The sequence below is a fragment of the Chondrus crispus genome, genomic scaffold, assembly GCF_000350225.1.
Source record: "Chondrus crispus Stackhouse genomic scaffold, scaffold_109, whole genome shotgun sequence".
Lineage (NCBI taxonomy): Eukaryota > Rhodophyta > Florideophyceae > Gigartinales > Gigartinaceae > Chondrus > Chondrus crispus.
The window spans coordinates 14579-28762 of record NW_005178937.1 but is presented as its reverse complement, the minus strand read 5'-3'; positions in this window follow the sequence as shown (position 1 = coordinate 28762).

Here is a 14184-nt window from a genome sequence, read left to right as displayed (position 1 = left end):
CTCGATGACAGACTAAGTCCTCATATGGGTACTCCTGCAGTCGCAGTTCGGTTCCCTCTCTCCCAATTAATTTGCTTCCCTGGCGCTGCCCGCTGGGCTGGTATGGCCTTATTTTTCTTCGTTCGGGGCACGCGTGGCGTGTCCTTAATCTCCGTGGCAGACAGTCGGCGTAGGCGAAGTGACCTCACATAGCCAATATATACAGAGAAAACGGAGCAACCAAAAAGAAAAGAAAATGAAAGCAGGGAGCGGATTCCGTAGCGAACTTAGGACTGCGTCGTTCGTGTAAAAACAATTGTTAGCGTATTCGTGAAGGGCTGTTGGTCCTCCTGAAACGACGGCGGAGGTTGTTAGCCATGCAGGTGTGTATCGCGACACGAATGAGCGGCAACGGGTAAAGGTAGATCATATGTCATGTTGACGAGGCGTGTACGGTTGAGTGTTCACACATGTTTTGCAAGGCCACCGACTGTCTTCTATGACAAGAATTGTCAACGAGTTTTTGCTGAGGCGAGGACGTCCCTTCAAGACGAATGTCCCTTTCTTTCTTTAGTCCCCCCCCCTGTAGAGAGGTGTGTTTTCAAACAAATGCTTCTCGATCCAGGGAAGTGTGACACCTTCGATGGACGCGTGCGTACTTGGGTGTGCGCCATCATTTCGGGGTTGCAAAAAAAACATTGTCCCTTCAGAAAACCCTCTAGCTCAACGAGCGTTTTCCCTCCTTCCTTCGAACCTTTCCGACACACTAGGGGTGTGTCCTGTGTCAGCTCTGCGTTCTAATTGCTGGTTCGATATTAATTATACTCTTTTCGACGAAGTTTGATGCTGCTCCTGTACAGGTTGTGTCATTGAAACTGACATCGTCAGTGTAATCCCCATTTGAAAGAAGCACGTCCGTAAGGAACACGAGCAATACTCCGTGGTCGAGGTGTATCAGCTGTAGTCCTTCGTTGCCCCTTTCTCCCCGAGAATACCAATTTTCGCGTATGCGAAATGTGGGGGCCCTTTGGATTGGCGCTCCCGACGGGATTTGCCGTCGTATCAATCTGTAGTTGCGCACCATCTTCTCTCGTGCTCCTGACGGGTGCAATTTCCTTCTCCTTCTCGTCCGTCTATCGATTTGCCTTGGGATCTTGTTGATCGAAGTCCGCGATACGCGGTCGCGTCGCCAGAGTCCTGCGACAACAAAAAGAAATAAGATAAAATAGAATAGAGTAAAACAGAACAGAAAAGAGGGAAAGAAAAGAAACAAGGAAAAGACAGAGTTGAAGAGAAATCATGGTGGTAAGTGCTAAGTAGACCGTCCTGAAAAAAAGATAATAGGACCGATTGTGAGCGTCGACGTCGGTCACCGCGGGTGAATTCGTAGCTGCGCTCGTCTGAGGGTGGTCCCTTTGGACGAGTCTTCGTGCTCGGCGAGCATGGGCAGTGTGTTAGCAGGGAGTGTGACGATCGGCTTCGTGTGAGGCCGGGTGGGGCTTGGCTGCAGGGCGACTTAGAATAGTTATGTCGCCGACTGTGGCAAACGATCACCACTTATCGTGCGTACTGCAGCTGCCGCAATTTTTCCTGCTTTTTGATTATAATTTCACAGCATGGCTGGAATCGACTTCTCACTTGTGTCGCCGGTTCAGCGGGTTGTTGTCAACACGCTTACATATGTATATATAATTTGATTTCATCATTCCCCCCCCCATGTGGGCGGACCGTCCGTTCGAAACGTCATTTCTCGTGCGTACCGTGATGAAGCGTGTGTGTTTTCCGAGAGGCTCAATGCCTCATCCAAGGATACAGTCTCGCTTCTCTGCCTTGCTCTCCTTTCCTTCAAACTCCTTATCTGCGAACCCCGTAGATGTGTTTCTTTCTCGAAGTTCTGACCTCTCTGTTGTCTCTAACCTACTAATTCTATTGACGATGGCTATCCCGGTTGTGCGTGCGACGCTTGCGTCCGTAAGGGTAGCCTTTTCCTTCGGAAATATGTGACTACCGCGCTGCGGGGGATCTGCTCAATAGGTTCCCACGTTGCGTCCTCGATGGTATACCCATACCACCTCACTTTGAGAATTAATTTCTCCTCGTCGTAGCCATGGTCCACGATCTTGTCGATCACATACTCCTGACTCTCGGTTCCTTCTTCCTGCGTGTCCAACTGTCCTTCCCCCTTCCGAAGATCTTCCAACTCATCCTCTTCTCTGGACTTTCCAAACTCGCGTAGGTCTGGAGGCGTCTCCGTTGTCGGCGTTCGACCGACTAAATTATCCTGGTCCCTCGTCGTAGGCGCACGGGTGTGAGGACGTTCCTCGTCCTCCATTACCTCTCCTTCTTCGTTTAGCTCCGGCTCTCCCAGGAACTGTAGCGCTTGCCGTAGGCCAGTTATCGGCGCATAGTCCATCGGGCTTGGGGCTAACTCCACCCTGTCTCGCGATATGCGTTCCTCCTGATCGCCAATGGCAATGACTACCGTATGTTGATCCGATCTTCGGACCTGATAAGGTCCTGTGGCGACTTGTGCCAGCTTGTGTTTCGGTTCGCTAGCCGCGCCCTGCTCCTTCCGAAGGAATACGTAGGACCCCGGCGGGATCTCATATTGCGGTTTGCGAAGGCGTGCGTCGAAATTTCGCTTGTACCGGGCTTGTTCCTTTCGCAAACTCCTATCAGAGCCTTTCATCAGGCTTTCCAACCACGACTGCCATTTAAGGCAGTATGCTCGATTCGATATAAATCATTCCAAACTTGGCTGTGCTTGTAACGCAATGTTTCTCGGCGCCCGAGCCAACACCAGCTCGAAGGGTGCAATGTTCGTAGTTCGATGAACTTGTGTGTTGTAGGCGAACGTCACAGCGTCGCTAAATAAGTCCCAGTCCTTGGGATGCTCTCCAACGTATTTTCGCAACGCGGAAGTCAGCGTGCGGTTAAACCTCTCAACTTGGCCGTTGGCCTGGGGGTGGTACGTAGTCGTGAACACATTGCGTATGCCGAGAATTCGACAGACGTTCTGAAAGAACCGGGCCGTGAACTGTGTTTCATTGTCGGACAGCAGCTTGACCGGCGGTCCGTACACGAATACCCAATGGTGAACGAAGGCTTGTGCAATGTGCGCAGATGATATCTTCTTCAACGGTACGGTTCGTACCAGTTTCGAGTATCGATCGCTGATCACGAGAATGTACCGATTTCCTCGTTTAGTTGTAATTAGCTCGCCGAGGATGTCGATGGCGACAAACTCCAGCGGAGCTTTGGGCGTGAACAGCTTCATTTCCTTCGTGTTTCTTCTTAACTTCACCCTCTCCCGCGCACATGCGGCGCAATTCTTCGCAACTGCATAGCAGTCTAGGGTCATCGTAGGCCAATGAAGATATCTTCTCAAAGTCTTGTAAAGTTTCCTGCCTCCCGGGTGGCCTGCCAATTTTGCGTAGTGGCTCAACCCTAGGAGGCGGTCCCTTAACGATTGTGGTATTACCACTTGTACAAACTCTGCCGCGGTACGGCATAGAGTTCCTTCGAGTTCCTCGGTCTCCATGCTGAATGTTCTCACCTTTCCGGCGTCCATTTCTTCCTTGATGCGGTTGCAGAAGGGGTCGACGGCTTGCTCGCGAATGAGCTCCTCCGGAGTGACAGCTTGGAATTGATCGAGGCGCTCAGGGGCGGTCCCCCCCTCAAGAGCGAGGATGTCGTCTAACGCGTCGAAACTGTCCTCGTTCTCCACTGTACCCTCGGCCGGTTCGGCCATAAAGCATGGGATTTCGTCGTCGATTTCGTCGACAGTTTCTCCTGCGGTCCGTAATCTTGACAGGGCATCAGCTTGACTGTTCGCCTTGCCCTTCTTGTACTTGGTTTCGAAATCGAATTCCGAGAGGCGGAGCCTCCATCGGATTAATCTCCCGCTGGGTCGGTTACGTTCATCAACCACCTCAATGAGGCATGGTCGGTATGCACAATGAAGTGCTCGCCATATAGATATGGTCTTAAAGTCTGTACGGCCCAAATTACCGCTAGACATTCTTTTTCTGATACAGAATAGTTTCTCTCGGCTGCGGCTAACGTTCTTGAAAAGAACCCGATGGGTTTGCGTTGCGCATCCGGGTGTGTTTGAAATAGTGCAGCGCCTATTTGGTAGTCCCTTGCATCGGTATCTACCGAGTAGGGTAGGTCCTTCTTCGGCAGCGCCAACACCGGCGGTGCCAAGATGGCGTCCTTGAGCTTATGAAAAGCTTTCTTGCACGGTTCGTCGAATCCTTCCAACTGGACCGGTTGTCCCTTCTTCGACAGTTGATTAAGCGGATGTGCGAATTTCGCATAATGCGGAACGAATCTGCGGAAGACATTACAAAGTCCCAAGAAGCTCCTGAGCTGGGTCTGCGTTTGAGGGTACCTCACTGGTTCCAATGCTACGGTTCGCACAGCGTCCACTTCCAATGTACCTGGCCGAACGACATGGCCCAGGTACTTGATCTTTTCGACGAAAAATTCACACTTGCAAAGCTTGAGCTTCACACCTGCCTTCTCCAATACAGAAAGTATCTCATCCACGTGCACGATGTGCTCCTCCTACGACTTGCTAAAAATTATTATGTCGTCCAGATACACCAAACAGCACTTCCAACGGAACGGAGAGAGCAGGATATCTATTGCTCTCTGAAACGTCGCTGGCGCGTTAGGTAGCCCGAAGAGCATTCTTGAGAAGCGATACAGTCCTGAGTGACACGAAAATGCGGTCTTGTCGCGGTCGCGCTCAGGGATAGGCATCTGCCAATATCCCGAGATCGCGTCCAACGCGGAGAAAACCTTGGTGTCACCAAGCGAGTCCAAGCACTCATCCATGCGCCGTAAGGGGTACGTGTCCTTCACCGTCACTGCGTTCAGCCTGCGGTAGTCTACGCAAAATCGCATTGACCCATCCGGTTTGGGCACCAGCAACACGGGCGACGCCCATTCTGACTGCGCTGGTTCTATCACTCCTGCCTCCAACATCTTCTGCACCTCTGCATCTTCTACTTCGCGGGATTTAGGCCCGGCCAGATACGGGGCTTGTGCGATGGGACGAGTCTCGGGGATCAACTCGATCCGATGGACTGTGGTATTAATTTCGCCAAGCGTCCCATCCCACATCCTTGAATACTTCTTCAACATCCGACGGAACCGCTCGCGCAGCCAGTCCGGCACGTGGCTCAGGTCGAGTTCCTCCACGTCCGGCGGGGGAGGCTCAATCCGCCGCTCCGGCGTCGTAGTTGCCGTCGCGGAGAGCCTTTCCTCCCGTTCCCCTTGCTGGTCCTCGCGCGCTTGATCCGACGGTTCGCATCTTGCCTCGCCCGTAGGCGTCTTGGTGGAATTAGGAAAATTTTCCCTCTTCCTTTCTTGAATTCCGAGAACTTCACCAATGGTGGTTTTGCCCTCGAGCGCGGCTCTCGGGTGCGGTAATAATTCTGCCACTACTTGGCCTTTTTGCACCCTGACAGGGTACGTCCTAAAATTCGCAACGAGTAAACGAAATGGCCGGTCAGGCTCAACCTAAACGACGCCATTCGTGCACGTCAACCCGTGCCTTTCGTACAACGACGAGTACGGCTGAACCACAACCATGCCCGCCCTCTTCGAGGTGCATTCCACGACGCGTTGCGTCCCTGGCTCGATAGTTGTGGCTCTTGCCACTTTTACCTTAGGGGAAATTCGCTCCCCCTTTCCATCATTCTCGTCCTCTCCCGGGACGAGATTCTTCTTCCCTCTTCCCGTCGAGAACCCCCTAACTATCGGAACCTCCGAGAAATCCGCCAACTCAACCGTTTTCTTCCTTGGATAAATTGCTTCCACAAACCGGTCACAGTAGTCCGCACCTAGAATTAGCGGGACGGCTAGTTTTTCGCATACAATAAACTCGGCTGCGGCCACAAACTTTCCAAGCCTCACAGGCATTCTGATTGTGCCGAGAGTCCGGAGTGGCCTATTGTTCGCGTCGCCGATATCTTGGGTCGGTCCGTAGGACACTAGAGATTCCATTCCAGCTGGGAGTTCCGATTTTCGCACAAGGTTTCGTCCCGCGCCGGTGTCTAAAACAGACAACACCCGGCTCATCAATCCGACTGTTGGTCCAATGTCCGCGTAAACTTTGTAGTTTTTTCGCGCAAGAACCAAAATCTTCTCGGGACACTCCCTTCGCCTAACCCTGTACCAGGGTCTTCGAACTTCTTCCAGCGGATGATCTCGGGCTCGGCTCAGAATTTTCTTGACTTGAGCTGGCCGTTTGGGCTTATCCACCAATCCAACAACCTCCTCCTCGAGGCCTGATTTTTCCTTTAGAGACGGGGAACGGGGCTGAGCCCCGGGCACAGTACGTCGTCCCTGTGCCTCTCGCGACTCATGCGAGATTCCCCTCTCTAGTTTTCCTGCCGCTGTGGGATCCTTCTCACATCCGACGGCGCGGGCCCCGCGGTGGGCCCTCTGAAGGGTTGGTTCGACCTCGGCGTTGAAGCACTCGGCGTGCTCGCCGTCTGCGAATCGAACCAAGTCTTGACCTTCAAGTAACTCGTCGATGGTATCCCTAACCTCTCCATTGGAGACAACGCCTCATAATTTTCCAAGACTCGGTGCATTTCCCGGAGGGAAAGAATGCACGTTGGCGCGGCGTGCCCCTTTTCATAGCAATGATAGCACACCAGACCGTGCGTCTTGACGGGATACGGCGTCCTAGGTCCTCCACGGGCCGGCGGCCTTCCTTGACGTTGCGGCCTTGCTATCTAGCCTGGCCTTCGAAACGTCGTACTCTTGTCTTCCATCGGAATGCGCGGCGCCGGCGTGTGGCCGCGCCCCCGAAACATCATCACGGGATCCGTGGGCTCTGAAAACGACTCCGTCGTGTATGTGGGCGTCGGTAAAGTTGACGACCTGCTTGCCCCGTAGTCCTCGTGTCCGTAGCCCTCCGATGGCTCAATGAACTCGCCTTTGGCTACCAACGCTCCTTCATAGTGATTTTCACTGCTTCCGTGCGCACAGCGCTCCTCTGACGCTGAAATGGACTCGGCTAAATGGACGGCGGCGTAACTATTGCGACCGGGATAAGAAGCCCTTGGCTTCTTCCCCGCCGTGAACGTCGACGGCGTCTGAGTCGTGACCTTCTTGGTCTTCTTGTCCTTAGCGCGGCTCGCCGAGCCATGCGCCTTCGCGTAATTCACTAGTCTCAAAAATGAAACGTCCCGATTGTCTTGCCGGTATTGAGATACCATCGGCTTGATACTCGAATCGAGTCCTTCAATAAACATCGTCATCTGTTCTTCCATCGAATATACGTTTCCACATCGATTGCTTGCGTCCGTCAGACGGATATAAAATTCCATCTCGTCTTCAGACGGTCTTTGCTGAACTTCTCGCAAAGCGAGCACGGCTTGACGGATCGCCTCGTCGGTTGCGAAACTCCTCAACAACCACTGTACGGCCTCTGGCCAAACGGATATCTTTCCGTGATGGGCCCTGGCCGTCTGGGACACCGAATTGTACTGTCTCAAGGCGATGCCGCTTAAAAATTCAGGCAACAGGCGGATCGCTTGCCCCTCGTTCATTTCTTGAGTATCGAACTCCTGAACTAATTTTGCCAAAAAATCCAACACAAGGACCCCGTCCTCTCCTGTGAACGTGTTGTCATTCTTCACCTTAGGCGGAATATCTCTCTTGATTTTTCGCACGGCGGTCCGCCGGGAACTTGACAAATATGTCTGCGGGTTCCGCAAGCGGTACGTTCGGTACGAAAGTAACTTCTTGAAGAGATAGTTGGTCGGATTCAGCTCCTCCAACTCCTCCCATCGCGGCCCGCGCCGCGTTGCGACATCTTCGGGTTCCGCGTCCTTGTCTCTCTGCGAGGCGGACGAAGTGACTCCGCCTCGTCTGGAGGAAATTTTCTTGCTTGACGAAATTCCGTTTCCGTCTTCTGAACGGCGTTCGGGATCGCCCGAATGGTTCGACGAACCGCCGTTACCATCTTCGGAGGGACCAAGTGACTCCGACTGTGAGTCGCAGTTCTCCGGATCGTCACTACAGTGACCCTTGCTTGTACGTCGCTTGTCCTTCTTCGAGGGCTTCGACTTGGGAACTCCGCTGCCGAGCGGGCTTGTCTTTCTTCGACCGACGGTCGCCCTCTCTACCCGAAGGGAGCGGCTCGTCGTCCGATCCTTGCGGAGCTTGATCCGCGGCCTGCTCAAGGTCCTTGAGACGTTGCGCGGCGCGATCGAATCGGTCATCGATGCTTGCTCTGAATTTTCCTAAGGACTCCAAGGCTTGATTCGCGTCGCGCCTCGCGTCCTTGACCGAAATTTTCAACGAGGCTAGGACCTCCGGCTCCAGACCGTCGGTCGCCTCACCTCGCTCCTTCTCGACGAGATCCACTCGAGCCGACAGCTCTCCCGAAACGGTGTGGAACTCGGATGCTTGCAACTCCAGTTGCTTCCGGACGAGGGCTAATTCAGCCTCGAGATTTTTCTTCGCTTCTTCGCGAATTTCGCTGCTCATCTTCTCCAACTTCTCGTCGAGGTCAGTCTTGTCGGCGGCTATCCCCGTAGGGGATTCTTGATCTCCGGGGTCCGTGGCCGTATTGGCCTGGCTCCGGGTGCGAGGACCCCGGGATCTTCGAGTCTCGTGCCAATCCGGCTCTGCTCGCCCCGGGACCGACGTCCCCGGGTACGCTTGTTGACATCGCTCGTACGAGCGGACCTACGCAGCAAAGAGGTTACAAACAGAAAGAAAATAAAAAAAGAGTCCGTTCCCAGACCACTTTTGTAGTGCGTCTCCAGACCGGGACTGTCGTCGACAAAAATTGTAGGTCGGGTCTCCTGCACAGTAAACAAAAATTCTAGGTCGGGAGACCACTTTTGTAGTGCAATGCGCCTGTTAGGCAGAGACCAAGGTCCGACGGTCCAACACAAACAACAGCAACAAAAACAACAACTGCCAACGGCACAGCGCTACGGAGTGTTCGAAGCTCCCTCTCCTCTTTAAGCGGGTTTGCGGCCCGCAGTAGCTCCGATCCCTGATAGGGGGGCAAAGAGAAGGGCCCAGCCCGGGATCGCTAAATGGTGGTAGAGACTTGTAAAGGCAACTGCTCGACGAGTTCGGAGGGGTGTTTAGGTAAACCTAGTCCGATGGGTCGTAAATCCAATGCTCGAAGAGTGCCTTGTACACCTTATACCCTTGATAAGGTCTTCGACGGGGACGTCGCAACGTAGCCCGTCGGGAAAGAAGAAAACGTAGCAGCGCTACACCGTCGTACTGCCCGATGGCAAAGTACCAACAACGGATCGGTCGCAACCAGATTCCGATGGAACCAACACTGAGAAAAGCACCACTGGTGCACTAACACAAAAGCCCGATGGCAAATGACGTCACGTTGCGGATCGCAATCCTACAAGGTGGGACCAACTCAAGATTAAGGGAAATTAGGATAGGGAAATAAAGGAAAATTGATAAGGAAAAAGGGGACCCCGAGCGATAGAGGATGCCGTAGGCTTAGGTAAAAGAGAGCGTCTTGATAGAGACGGACTTCGACCAAGGCGACATTCAACTCCGGCAACTCGGGTTACCTTTACTGACTTGGTCATCAGAGGGCTAAGGTATATATCGCCCCGCCGGAGCCACTACAGTAGCTCTCGGCGCTAGATCCTAGATCTAATCTAATGTTAAATAACTAATATGCGGCTAATTAAAATTAATAATTAAAATAATAAAGTGAAATGATTTCCACTTTTGCTTGTCATACCCCATCATTTTCATCTCTTTTCACCCCCCTTTTCAGGTGCGTATTGCACTACAATCTGTGGTCCTTTATGACATATCCGCTTCCACCCACATTGTGTAGTTTGGGGGCTTGGGAAATCAGCATGTCTCCTTCCTCATCAACGACGTAGGTTCGGTCTAGCTGGGGGTCAATATGTACAGCATGAACTTCTGTGTTATCGTAGCAAAGCACATGAGATGCTATGGTGCCGTGAAAGGCGTGATGTTTAGTGACGCAGGGAGGGCCTTCCAGGTGATCTTTCCTTGGCGTTGAGGTTGCTGTGTACCATTTCTCTTCCCATCGCACGGAGAGCGGCCAGAGCTGATCTTTGTGGTAAGGGGTGTCCGGGGTTCCAACAGATCCGTCCGTCTACAGTTCCCCGTGACATTTTTGTAGCTTGAATGAGCGTTCCTCAGCCCTTTAAACGTGTTGTGTCCTCATCAGTTCTGGAGCAGTCTGTGTACAAGAACTTAACTGCGTTAGGGAGCGAATGCGAAATCTTCTGTTTTGCTTGTGACAGGAAAGGAAGGCGTGTTAGCGGGAGGATTCCAATTTGCGAAAGTCTTGTCTATCCTGTCTCCGTGGTAGTTGATCGATTGTTCCTGCACTTCTTTTCAATTACGGTCATTCATTGTACTTTGAAGTTCAAAGTAAAGATAACGGCTGGGGGATCCGCGCGTTTCTTTCGAGAAGTACTGCTGCCGCCTTTACGGTCTCTTCGAGCAGAGAGTTTGTGTCGGTTAGCTCTTGGAACCTTTCGACACTGGAAGGCATACAGCAGTCTGTCTGTAGTCTGAGAGCGACGTTTGGCCTGCGCTACATTTTCTTTAGCGTGGTTGATGATGTGTGTGGTATCGAAGCGCTACAGGCGAGAGTCTGAACCGGTTCCATGATGGCTTTTCTTGTCATACTCAGTATGCGTTCGTCTGCAGCCCACGTTTTGCCATAGAGTGAAGCGACAATTCTGCGGCGTTGTAGGGATTTTTCATAAGTCTTGGCGGCATGATAGTTGAACGTCAGTGTGGAGTCGATCGTTACTCCTAAAAATTTTGTGCTATGTGAGGCGTGAACATCTGTGCCACAGACTTCGACCGTTGCGTCCTAGTGTGGTATAACTATACTCGTCCCGGCCATTCGAAGACGAGGGGGGTTAGAGGCAAGGGAGCGTGCGCCGCTTGGTTACTCACGCGCAGATGCAAACCGTACGGATAGACTCGAAAAGAGTGAGGGCACAAGTGGCCAGTGGCGCTCGGCCGGTCGGTGGTGCTATATCCAGACGGCCGGTCGCGGGTTAGAAGCCCGACCGCTAAGGGAAACCGAGATCCGTGATAGCTTAGAGCCGTAAAGGGAAGGGAGGCGAGTCTGCCCCCCGTTTACTGGAACGGGGCAGACGCCAATGTCTTGTTCTCCCCGCTCCCAACGAATGGCTTTTCCTGAAATACTTTAACCTCATACTCCACCTTTATCGACAAGTCTTCTCGGTGTGCATCGAAAAGCTCCCGCCACTTCTTCAAGTTCTTGGAACATGTTGCTTCTTCCACTCCGGATTTCCAAACCCCAGCGAGAGGCACTTCACCGAAATTGAAACGCATCGGACTGCTCACGAGGCTGGAGAGGAATGTAGGGGATAGCTCGCAGTGCCAAAGGAACCCCATCTCGATGAAGAACTCGTTCCTCACAAACTCCCTTGACCTGTTCATGTGCTGCACGTTTCGCTGGTTCACCATCTTCACAATCTCTTCCCCGAGTGTCTGCCTTTCCCCTGCCTCCTCCGACATCGCTCCAGTCGCTCCCTCTAGCCCCCGACTCACGGGAGCGCCCCTACCCTTGGACTTTGACACGTCTTCCTCAGAAAAGACATCATTGATGAGGCTCTTCCTCACCAAATCTTTTCGCCGCCACTTCGGACGAGGGATACCGGACGCTTCATTCCCGATAACAACTCGATCAACTCCAATCGTCGAGTTGTTTTGGGCCGTCGTGATCAGAGACAAGCACAACTTCCGACGAAACCGGCAAGCTATACTGTGGGCTTTAGACTTAGAAAGCGCTTCCATGGACTTCTCGCGGGGCAATCGACGGAAAACCAGCTCATGCATCACACTCTCTACTGCCAACACGAAATCCTTCATATCTGGCTCCTCCCCCTTCGTTCCGCACGCTGTCACTGCTTTCATCACAGTACTGATGAACTGCATCCCAAATATACGACCGTAGAACTTTTCTGAGTACACTTGAGGCAGGGGGGCGAGTTGAGCAGCTATAAACTGTCGCGTATCCTTGCTCTTTGATAACCCTGCCATCACATGGATAGCCAAGTTCGTGGCGTCCTCACCCTTCTCCATCTTCTTCTCGAGCGACTTCTCACCTTCGATTACTTGCTGCTTCAGCTGTGAAAAGGCCTTCGAAATCAGTTGCCATATGGCTTCATGAGACTTCTGAATAGCCTTTTTGGAAAGAAGAATGGCATTTGGATTGGGCTGCTCCTGTCCGCTTTGCACAGTAGGACCAAGTGAAAGACTCTGCGACCCACCTTGGGAGCCAATGATACGAATGCGACACAAAGCCTGGGGAACAGCCTGCGTCGGAGTCCTCAGGCTAGATTCGGCTTCTCGTACAGGAGCGTTCTCCGACGGTGTGAATCCTGTAAAATGCGGAGTTGGTTCTCGGACACGATTGCGGGGAGGACTCTCGGCGACAACCTGATCATCCTTTTCTTCAACCGCTGCTATCTTACGCGGGGACGTTCTTCCGGGAACATCCGCGCCCTCTTGTGTACCCCTCTTACGCGACGGTACACTGTCGCTAGTTGCCGACAGAAAGAGTGATGCAGTATCCTCCCCATCGCCCTCTTCGCTGTCACGGCGCCGACTGCCGGAACTCTTTGGGCGAATGACCATCGCACCGCGGCTAACAGTGATTGGTTATTAAAAAGATTTTTCCTTCTTAAAAAGAACTGCGTTTGAATATTGCCTAAGCTGAATTTAAGCCTATTTATGGCTTTTAGACACAGGCCGCCAATTCGGGAAAGTATATTTATTCTTTGCGCACTGCAGCAAAGTGTGTAATTTTTGTGAAACTGTGAAATTCACGGTTGCAAAGAGTGAATAATTCCTTGGAGTCATGATGTAGATCAATCTCCTCTACCTTTATGTCGATGAACTACAGATTCGACAATCTTGACCCATGAAGTGCGGAGGCAATGTCGCAGAAAGAGATCGCATATAGCTGGCATTTCAGAGATGCCAGCTATATGCAATCTCGCAGTCAGTCGAGCACATGATGCTCGGCAAGCGCTCGAGGAGGTGCTACACGGCAGTCCGATGGAGGTCTTGATGGGGCAAAAACTCCTTTACGTTCGACCGCGAGGGGTGCACAAAGGAGCAGCAGTGGCTGAAGTGTTGAGACGCTTCGATGTCGAGGGTGAGACGCCGGACTGGGTTTGTTCTATTGGTGACGACCGAACCGATGAAGACATGTTTTAATAAATATATCGCAATGCTGACGGGAAGAATATTAGTGTTCACACATGTACAGTTGAACGGAAGAGCACTTCAGCCAATTATTACGTACAGCATGTTGATGAAGTGCGTGACTAGTTGGAAAGGCTCACACAAGTAGATGTAAATTCGCCTTGATGGGGCATAAAATATTTGTATAGGAAGAAGACATGGCATCTTCTCAGAGCCTGTCGCTTAATGTTTTAGTCTCGGCCTTGCCTCCCTCCTCTCACTCCGTCGCTTGCTCGTGCACACATTGTTCGGATCGTCTAGCCTGTTTGGCAGCCAACCGTTAACAGTTCGACCCCTTCCCACATCTACCAGAATGCCATGGCCTCCTGACCTCATCCGGTTCGCTTCTCGCTATGCAATCTTCATATCGCGTTCTCGTTCAAACTCAACAAATGTGTAGTCTCTCAAAACTCCCTCTCGATCTAATGGCATAACAGTTGCCACAGGGCCATATGCCTCGAATGCATCCTGAAATGACTTCTCCACCATGGTAAAGGGCAGATTAGCAGCAAAGAGCGTGCAATACGCACTTTTTGTCTTTGCAGAATCGTCTCTTTTTGGGTCCCACTGGTCTCCTCTCGTTTTTAACGATTTCCGAGGCCTTCTTCAACGCTGCGTTCCGAACACGCCGCCTTCTTTGAGCAGGTGTTTCAAAGGGTGTCTCCGGCTTGCTCCCACTTTCATCAGCCATTTTCGTATCGAGCGGTTCGGGGGAGAGGAGAGAGGAAGAAGGTCGAGGCAGCGACGGCGTCTCGCGGGACAACTCTGCAGCTTCCATTGCGGCAGGGACTACTGCAGGACTTGAAAATGGATAAGATGTGGGCGAGTGCAGTAATGATGCGGATAGGAAGCGTAAATATCACCACCCGAATCCGCCCCTAGGGGTGAAGGCGGGAGAAGGAAGAGAAGAACGACTGG